Consider the following 10,852-nt stretch of genomic DNA (forward strand, 5'->3'; position numbering starts at 1 on the left):
CAGTATGTGAAGTAAAGAGTTATCGACAGACATAAAAAGGGACTTTACCATCAAAAGTGAAAGTGTATGTGTTTTGGGTGGGGTAGCTGGTGGGGGGGGGTGGTGGTGGTGGTGTGTGTGTGTGTGTGTGTGTGGGGGGTTCATGTGAACGAGCAAGAAAACACTCGACGGGTCGTGAATAATCGTTTTAATGAGTGTGTAAGAGCAGGCGGCTCGCTGAGGGCCTGTCGGGTTAAACAAACTCACCAAATCCGATTGTCAAAGTGCAAAGTGATGTCGTTTCAATCTGCCCCCCCCCCCCCCCCCATTCTACCTTCCTTACTTACTTGTCTTCACTCGAACCCCGGTTCAGTCCTGCCAATTACAAAGACATAATAATATTTTCTTAAACCTGGTGTGATCTTTGGTTGTGTTGTTTTGAAGCAGCCGGCTGATCTCCTCGCGCTCCGCTGCTCGCCCTCAATGGAGCGGCAGCCTCCCCCCTTCCTCCATCTCCACACAGCGCTGGCTTCTCTTCATAAAGCACACTTCAAACTATAGTTTGATATTGTAAAAATAAACTACGTTTAGTTTCTTACTTTCAAATAAAGTCGATTTTAGTTTGTTGTTTTTTAGGCCCATTTTAGAACTTCTTTTGGACTTAAAACGTTGAATTTAATTATTTCAAACTACACGTTAAGCTACTTCAGCTCAGAAAATGAAGTTTCTAACCTAATAATCCAATTTACTCTTTACTTTTTTACAAAGCTGTTAACCGCTTACGGCTCAGTCCTCGTTCACGGTAGTTAATAGTGTTTTATTTTCAAACCAGGCAGCTCATGTTAGATTAAGGGTTTGACTCACTTTAAGTCTACATGGTCTAATCTCTAAGTGCATCATGAAACATTACATTTATTATTATATTCTGAAACATCGCAGCGGCTTGAAATCGAAACAAGCTTAAAGATAATTTAATTACAACACAACAATGTTAAATGTGAAGATTAGCATCCATGACATTGTTTTTTTATTTCAACAACGGGTCTGACCCCACCAGACGGCCTTCAGTGGACCGTCGATGATCCTCCATCGGGACGTGGTTTCTGCAGAATTTCAGCTACAGCTGGCCAGTTGTTCTCTGATTGGCTGTTCTCAAGTGGAACGAGTAATAACAATCATTAGTTCGTCATGAAAGCCAGATTTTAAAGATGGGTGGAAACATTTCCCTTCTCCCTCAACTGACATGTAACCTAACATTTGACACTACTAATCTGTTGGCTAACATGTAACCAAACAGTTCTAAATGCTAACATGTTAGTTAACATGTAACCAAACATTTTTAGCTGCTTACATGTTAGTTAACATTTAACTGAATAGTTTTAACTTCCAACATTTTCGTTGACATGTAACCAAACAGTTTTATCTTCTAAGATGTTAGCTAACACAGAGCTACCAACTCTCACGGTTTCGCTGTGTGACACACGCTTTTGCATGTTTTCACGCTCTCACGCCACACAACCAATATCTCACGGCAAAAGAAATTCTGATTTTGGGCCGAGGCGCGTTGGTTTCTTTTCAAACTCCGCGACGATAGATGGCGCTAAGGAGCGTATCTGTAAACCTATTCGCTGCATAGACATCCTATTTACCCCAGAGTCCCGGAGTCAGCAACAGAAGAAGATTTTCAAACAGACACAACGAGCAGAGACTGCGGTGTGTTAGTGCAGGGCTCTGAAGTGTCACGCATTGAGCGTGACAGTCACGCATTTCGGTCTTACGTCACGCACTCCCGCCACACATCGTATTTCTCACGCTGAAAAACTCTCGGCTATTTAATGTTTTAATGTGCCGCAGCGCGCAAACATGAGCTGTATGGAGGACTCAAAATGACTTAAGTATAAATAAATAAATAAATGCATGAATAAATATAGGAATAAAAAAATAAATGTTTAAATAAATGTATAAATAAATAAATAAATGCTTAAATAAATAAATGTATAAATAAATAAATAAATGCTTAAATAAATGTATAAATAAATACAGGAATGAATAAATATAAGTTATAAATCAACAGGACATCATTAAATAAATATATTTCTGCATTTCTGTATTTCTTCATTTATTTATTTATCTATTTATGTGTCCACACGTATTTCTTCATTTATTTATGTGTGACATTTACGTGTCCGTATATTCAAATGAGCTGGGGCGGTCCGAACCTCTGTCTAAAGCATGATTGGTCACAGGAGTGTGATGCACCTGGTGTGTTGTGCTCTACTACTTCTGCCTGGCACATGAAGCTGAAGTTGACTCGCTCAGCTCACCGTTAGCAGAAGTTAGCCTAGACAGCTTTTTGACTTCAGCCCTTTATCAATTCCAAGTGCACTGAGTACAGACTCGTGTTCTTTTGGAGTCTGGTCTTGTGAGTCTGGTCTTGGGAGTCTGGTCTTGGGAGTCCGGACTCTCGAGGACGCAGGACGGTCTTTCTGGTCTTGTGACGTCACCACATCAACTGTTCTTGCGCATGAATTTACTCCAATTATTCACTGTAAAATACTTTACAGTGGAGTAGAATGTGTTGCGGTGTTCACTGTTGTTTGGCGTAGGCTACGAATAAACGGTAATAAATATACAACGTCTCGTAGCTTTCCTGACCCAGGGTCGCTACAATATGAAGTTATGAATCTTAACCCTCAGTCAAATTGACGCAACGTTATCTTTTAGTAAATAATAAATTCGTTGTGCTCTTTAGATCCTCCAAAACCTAATTATATCTCATGTTTAGCCGCTACGGAGACGTCAGAGCCAGAGGAGCATTTCAAAAAGTCCTGCCGAGATCAGGCTGCTCTCGGCGGCCCGGAGCTCAGAGGTCCCGCGAGCAGAACCTCAAATCTCCGTCGCATATCCTTATTAGGCTGAATCTTGATAAACCGACCACAGATTTGATGCTTAAACTACTAACTTCTCGGCTGAAAACATCCTTAAATTACATTCCTTGACTCAACAACAGTAGTATTTAGAATGTACAGACAAGAATGCATAATAAACACTGTTCGTATACAGGTCCAAGTGCTAGGGATCGATTGCTTCTGTCTTGCTCTCCGACGTGACCAATCCTGTTCAACAATGAGGTTCGGACCGCCCAGCTCATTTGAATATACGGACACGTAAATGTCACACATAAATAAATACGTGTGGACACATAAATAGAGATATAAATAAATGAAGAAATACAGAAATGTAGAAATACATTTATTTAATGATGTCCTGTTGAGTTATAACTTATATTTATTAATTTCTGTATTTATTTCTGTATCTATACATTTATTCTTGTATTTATTTATTTATACATTTATTTAAGCATTTATTTATTTATTCCTGTATTTATTTATACATTTATTTAAGCATTTATTTATTCTTGTATTTATTCATGCATTTATTTATTTATACTTAAGTCATTTAAAGTCCTCCATAGAGCTGGCCGCGCTGCCCTCACCATGGGGGAATCAAGCGCTCCCCTGGAGTTCTGCTGTGAGGTGCCACTTATCACCCAATCAAAAAGAAGAAATGGGCTACACAATAGCCAATCAGAAAAAAACGTATCTGTTGTATCTGGGTATGATTGAATCCAGCAACTAATGAAAATAAAGCATCCTGGATAGATATGTCACTCTTGCCTGTCTTCAAAACTTAAGAGCCCTGTTAATGACATGTGGTTCAATTAAGTACTCACTCTCTTAAACTTTAAATATTGAAATAATGTGTTGTGTTTGTGCGTGTGATTTTGTGTGGTGATGTAAACTCAGCTGTCATAAGGAGCAGCAGGAGAGCACCGTGTTAACCTCTTGGTATCCTGCATGCTCAACACATCAGAGCATTGTTTGTTAAGGCTGCCCACATAGCATTTATCACTTTATTTGCAGGCCTAGGAAAAGGACCCTCTCAAAATTTTTCCAAACAGCTCTTTGAACAGGTAAGATGTATTATAAAGAATTTAACATAAAGACAGGACATTTGTGCAATAGAATTAGGCATGTTTTTGTAAATGAGAGTAGAGTTACTAAAAAACATTTAAATTCTTTAAGGTAGCAAGATGTCTCGTAAAAGACCTTTGCCAGGCCAGAATGCAGGGTACAACATGGGGACAACATGGGTACAACATGGGTACAACATGGGGACAACATGGGTACAACATGGGTACAACATGGGGACAACATGGGACAACATGGGTACAACATGGGGACAACATGGGTACAACATGGGGACAACATGGGTACAACATGGGTACAACATGGGTACAACATGGGGACAACATGGGGACAACATGGGTACAACATGGGTACAACATGGGTACAACATGGGGACAACATGTGACAACATGGGTACAACATGGGGACAACATGTGTACAACATGGGTACAACATGGGGCAACATGGGGACAACATGGGGCAACATGGGGACAACATGGGTACAACATGGGGACAACATGGGTACAACATGGGTACAACATGGGGTACAACATGGGGACAACATGGGTACAACATGGGTACAACATGGGTACAATATGGGTACAACATGGGTACAACACGGGGACAACATGGGACATCATGGGTACAACATGGGTACAACATGGGTACAACATGGGTACAACATGGGACATCATGGGTACAACATGGGTACAACATGGGTACAACATGGGGACAACATGGGTACAACATGGGTACAACATGGGTACAACATGGGTACAACATGGTGACAACATGGGGACACCATGGGGACAACATGGTACAACATGGGGACAACATGGGTACAACATGGGGACAACATGGGGACAACATGGGGACAACATGGGGACAACATGGGTACAACATGGGGACAACATGGGTACAACATGGGTACAACATGGGGACAACATGGGTACAACATGGGTACAACATGGGGACAACATGGGTACAACATGGGACAACATGGGGACAACATGGGGACAACATGGGGACAACATGGGTACAACATGGGGACAACATGGGTACAACATGGGGACAACATGGGGACAACATGGGGACAACGCCACATTAATTCAAATTTCCTGATATTTGAGCCAACGTGTGTGGCTGCGTGCGCTGCAACATTTTGGTCACCCCCGACAAAATTTCACTCCAAGGTTTTTTGAAAAGTTGGCAGCTCTGGCTAACATGTTACCGAACCGTTTTAGCTGCTAACTTGTAAGCTAACATGTTACCGGACCGTTTTAGCTGCTAACTTGTTAGCTAACATGTTACCAGACCGTTTTAGCTGCTAACTTGTTAGCTAACATGTAACCTAACAGTTTTAGCTGCTAACATGTTAGCTAACATGTAACTGAACAGTTTTAGGTGCTAACATGTTAGCTAACATGTAACCGAATATTTTTAACTGCTAACCTGTTAGCTATTTTAACATAAAACCAAAACGTTTAAACAACATTAACACAACTGTTTTAGCTTGTTACACATTATCTAACATTAAACTGTATATATATTAGCCGCCAATATTTACTCCTGTTTTTATCTGCTAACCACGCACTACGGTGACCAGATGTGCCGGATTGTCCAATAATCCCGGTGCCATTACCGTGGAGCCCGAACACGTCAGTTTAAACTGTCATCCACCAAACTGACGACAAATGTGTGCTTGTGCATGACTGTGCGGTACACTGCAGGGTCCTGGTCTGGGGGGTTAGGGGGGAGTAAATATGGTCCAAGTGAAACGGGGGCCGACGCTTCAGTAATCTGACCAAAGAATCAACACCAGATTAGCATCAAGAGAGTTTTCAAACAGAATCAGAAGCAAAGCCGTCGATGTGACACAGAAACCAACAGCAAATATAATGAGGTGTAATATAAATCTGTCAGCACACACCAGCAGCCTCTGCCTGCTTACTGGCTGACTAAGTGACTGTGTGTGTGTGTGTGTGTGTGTGTGTGTGTGTGTGTGTTGTCGTCCTGTTTGCCGACTCTCCGGCTAAACAAGGCCTGGTGTTTTGAAGTGTGTATTCTTACCTAAGCCGGGTTTAATATGTATCCTGTGACCAATATGGCGGAGTACACACACACAAACGCACACGCACACGCACACACACACACACACACACACACACACACACACACACACACACACACATACACACACTGTTGATCCCCAAAAAGTATTTGTAGCACAATCATATGGATTTATTGTATGCTTTAAAACGTTATTGTAAAAGTGTTTCACATTTTACATATGAAAACATGAATTTCACATATGCCTTTGTGCAGTTGTAGCAAATTAGTTTCTGAATATAAAATGTGGGATTCATGGTTATTAATGTTGTTACAATCACGCAAATAAATCTATCAAATATAAAAATATGTGCTGTCCTTTAAAACACAATTGTTGGACGGACAGATATGTTTTAACTTGTCAGGTCGGTATATCTGCCTGTTGTTTTATCTATTTAAAGATATCCTATTCTATCGGACACATATTTAATAATCACAAAGTGAAAGTGACACGTTTAGCTAAGGTTCTCCTCTGCACCGAGCTGATGACGTGGCTCTGGAGGAGAGGAAGCAGCAGGTGAGACACGTGGAGCTCCATCATCAGCGCCACAACAGTTCATTAAAGGGCCGTTTGGCTGGATTTGTGTCCTCCGGTCCGGCTCCCCGAGGCCCGGCTCCCGAGGCCCGGCTCCCCGAGGTCCGGCTCCCCGAGGCCCACAGCGAAGGGGCCAAGAGAAGCCAGTGGTGGCCTCCCGTCGCACGGTGCCCCCCGTAACGGAGTGTAATTACGCCGGTGTGGCAGCAGCGTGAATAGAAGCGGCCACCGTAGATAACACGTGTGCCCTGTCACCTTCTGCAGCTATAAATATAGATCTGGTCATTAAAACTTAAATACTCCCTGTAGAACATTTATTCTTTTTCCATTTGATATATTTTTCTCTCTAGAAAATGAAAAACTATTTATAATTCTTATGTCTGGATGTTGTGTCTGAACATTAGCAGCTGCAGCTTTATTCAGCACAGTTGGCTTTAAATAAATAATACATGTGTTACTTATTTATTAATTACTTTTATTATATGTCTCTATATATATTAGGGCTGTCAATCGATAAAAAGAAATTAACTAATTAATCGCACATTTTGAAATTCATTAATCGAGATTAATCGCGATTAAAAGTTTTTTTTTCTTCTAAAGACTAAATCTTCTAAATGAACGAGTAATCCCTTCATACAGCGTGTATTTTAGACACTTGTTGAATTGTATTCTTTTTTAAAGACAAAACTTCACACAGAGCTGTGTTTTCAAAAAGTGCCAGCGAGGTATTTAATATCGTGGATGATAAATTGTTTCTTCAGTGAAACATCCAGATTAGTAAAAAAAGGTGTATTTGAGACCCCATTGGTCCTGTCATCTTTCACACTGAACAGCAGAACCAGTGGCCTTGGGAAACTGACAAATATGTCACGTTAACCCTCTGGAGTCTGGGGGCATTTTCTCGATTTTACAAAAAAATTTAAATTCACCTTTTAAAGGCTTTTGCATGTGACACATCCCAGTGTTTTCCCCACCATTCTATCAGGGTGAGGCCCCGCCCCCCTGTAATGTTCTCTATCGCGCCAGATTACAGCAGAAGTAATGTAAGGTTATTTCCTTAAAGACGTCTTTGTTCTTTTATTAAACTAAACGTCTGTTGTTGATCGTCTCTACAGCAGCATGTCATTCTGTCTCGACGTGTCGGTCACTCTTCTCGGCTCTCCGTCTCGCGCGCCGCAGAGCTCCATGCCGGCGTGTCTGCGCGCGCATCGAGCGGAGCAACAAAAAAAAGAGTCCCCTGCACCTTCCGACCCGCGTCACCGACACGTCGCCCTCTGTTTCTCTGTGAATATCGAGGAGCAGACGGGAGGAAGGAGGCGGACAGCCGCGGTTTGACACTCAGAGGAGTGCAAAAACTTCAACGACACCGGAAATAAACAAAGTTGCGTTAATTGCGTTAAAATATTTTAGAGCGTTAATCGCGGCCAAATTAATCGCATAGATTAACGCGTTAACGCTGACAGCCATAATATATATACAGGACTGTCTCAGAAAATTAGAATATTGTGATAAAGTTCTTTATTTTCTGTAATGCAATTAAAAAAACAAAAATGTCATGCATTCTGGATTCATTACAAATCAACTGAAATATTGCAAGCCTTTTATTCTTTTAATATTGCTGATTATGGCTTACAGCTTAAGAAAACTCAAATATCCTATCTCTAAATATTAGAATATCATGAAAAAGTATACTAGTAGGGTATTAAACAAATCACTTGAATCGTCTAATTAACTCGAAACACCTGGAAACACATTTTCAAATGTTTGATTTTGTTTTGCTGTTAGAAATCTTTTTTTTTACTTGGTCTGAGGAAATATTCAAATTTTATGAGATAGGATTTTAGAGTTTTCTTAAGCTGTAAACCATAATCAGCAATATTAAAAGAATAAAAGGCTTGCAATATTTCAGTTGATTTGTAATGAATCCAGAATGCATGACATTTTTGTTTTTTTAATTGCATTACAGAAAATAAAGAACTTTATCACAATATTCTAATTTTCTGAGACAGTCCTGTATATATATATATATATATATATTAAAATTGGTGAAAGATATACAATTATATTCCTATATATATATAATTGTTTATCTGACACCAATCTATATATATGTATACTGTATATATTGGTGAAAGATATATATATATATATATAAATAATTGTATATCTTGTATTTCTTTCAACAATTTATACATATATATCTTTCACTAATATATATATATATATAAATATATTTATATATATATTGGTGAAAGATATATATATATATAAATAAATTGTTGCAAGAAATACAAGATATACAATTATTTATATATGTATATATATGTATAATGTGGTGACAGATATATAATTCTATTCATATATATAATTGTATATCTGTCACAAATTTATATATATATATTGGTGAAAGATATATATACTGTATATATAAATTGTTGAAAGCAATACAAGATATACAATTATTTATATATATATATGTATAATGTGGTGACAGATATATAATTCTATTCATATATATAATTGTATATTTGTCACAAATTTATATATATATACACACATGTTGTCTACGGATTTATATCTATATTATTATTATTATGTTATAATACTTATTTTTAGCTATAAATAATGATAAACCTTCTTTTCTTCAATATTTCTATTATATTTCTTTCAAAACGAATATTATTATATTATATTACCGTGTACAAAAATTTACTAAAATAATCTGTGTAGTTTCCTCTTGAATATTTTGTTCAGTATTTCTGTAATCGTGTGTAAATGCTCAGAAAAAACATTTCCCTTTTCATTTCACCGCTTCTAATTTGCCGTATGACGACTCTATTTAAAAGCACGAGACCTGCAGCTCCACACGCGTGTTGTGTTGGATGTGAATATGTAATAGTACGTAAACGTCGGTCGTCTGAATTTCTTCATTCAAACACCACAAAAAACAAATCATTTTTTCTTTTATCTGCTCATGCTGTTAGCGATTCCTCCGCCAGCCTTTGTCTGCAGTCTTTTCCCATTTTCTGCCTCTCTGTGGGGGAGGAGGGGGAGGATGGAGCTGGAGGAGGGTGATGGGTGATGGGTGGTGGTTTGTTGCCCCTCAATATGTTGTGATGGAAGACTCTGGTTCTCCAGAAGGACCGTCCGCCTGGCCAGACAGGGACCGCCATTGATCTGTTTGGCATCGGGCGTCTCCACAGCGCAGAGAGTCAGGCAGCTGATGACACACATGCACACACACACACACACACACACACACACACACACACACACACACACACACACACACACACACACACACATACACACACGCGTGATGCCCACATTTAATGTTCTGCTGCGTGTGGGTGACGGTGAGTTCTGATGTATGAAAACATGTAGGGATGAAGTGGTGTTTCCTTTCCTTTGAGGAGGATCCCATGCATCCTTTACACTTAAAGTGAAAGCGAGGAACCTTTATTATCTGGTGCTGAACCGGTCTCGGTGTAGTCCTGGTCCTCTATAGACCTCCATTAGTGAACAGAGAGAGACATCGGAGAGAAGGTGGTCTGGTTCTAGAGACCTTCTTCAGGTCGGACTCCATGCAGAGACCGGTCCACTGTGGACGGACCCAGATCCAGCAGAGACCGGTCCACTGTGGACGGACCCAGATCCAGCAGAGACCAGTCCACCGTGGACCGACTACCAGGATCCTGTTGACCCAGAAGGGGGTCTGAGGTAAGCTGCTGTTTCCTTGAAGCTACTATAAAATAGTTTTTTAAGTTCCCTTTAAGGCTCTTAGCTCCAGCTGGTGAACAGTTAAGCAGTGAACATGTCGAGGGCTTTTATTCTGAAAGGTAAAAAATGTGAAGGCGTGAATGCCATATGACTCTCTGTTAAAGACCTGTCAATCACCTGTTAGCCCCGCCCCTAAAGCAACCCCTGCTTTATGGTCTCTGTGACTCTAAATGACCTTAAGGTACTAAATGATGACATCATGCTGTATAGAAGAAGACTTGGAACTAGAGACTGAGACATAAACTCATGTTTACAACGTTTACTGAGGGAATACATCAAGAGAGAAGTAGAATCACTATATAGACTTATATACAACCAGAGGAGTCGCCCCCTGGTGGTCAGGAGAGAGAATGCAGCTTTAACACATGAAACATAGACTTCTATACAACCAGAGGAGTCGCCCCCTGGTGGTCAGGAGAAGGAATGCAGCTTTAACACATGAAGCATAGACTTCTATACAACCAGAGGAGTCGCCGCCTGG

Source organism: Pseudoliparis swirei, chromosome 11, assembly GCF_029220125.1.
Source record: "Pseudoliparis swirei isolate HS2019 ecotype Mariana Trench chromosome 11, NWPU_hadal_v1, whole genome shotgun sequence".
Lineage (NCBI taxonomy): Eukaryota > Metazoa > Chordata > Actinopteri > Perciformes > Liparidae > Pseudoliparis > Pseudoliparis swirei.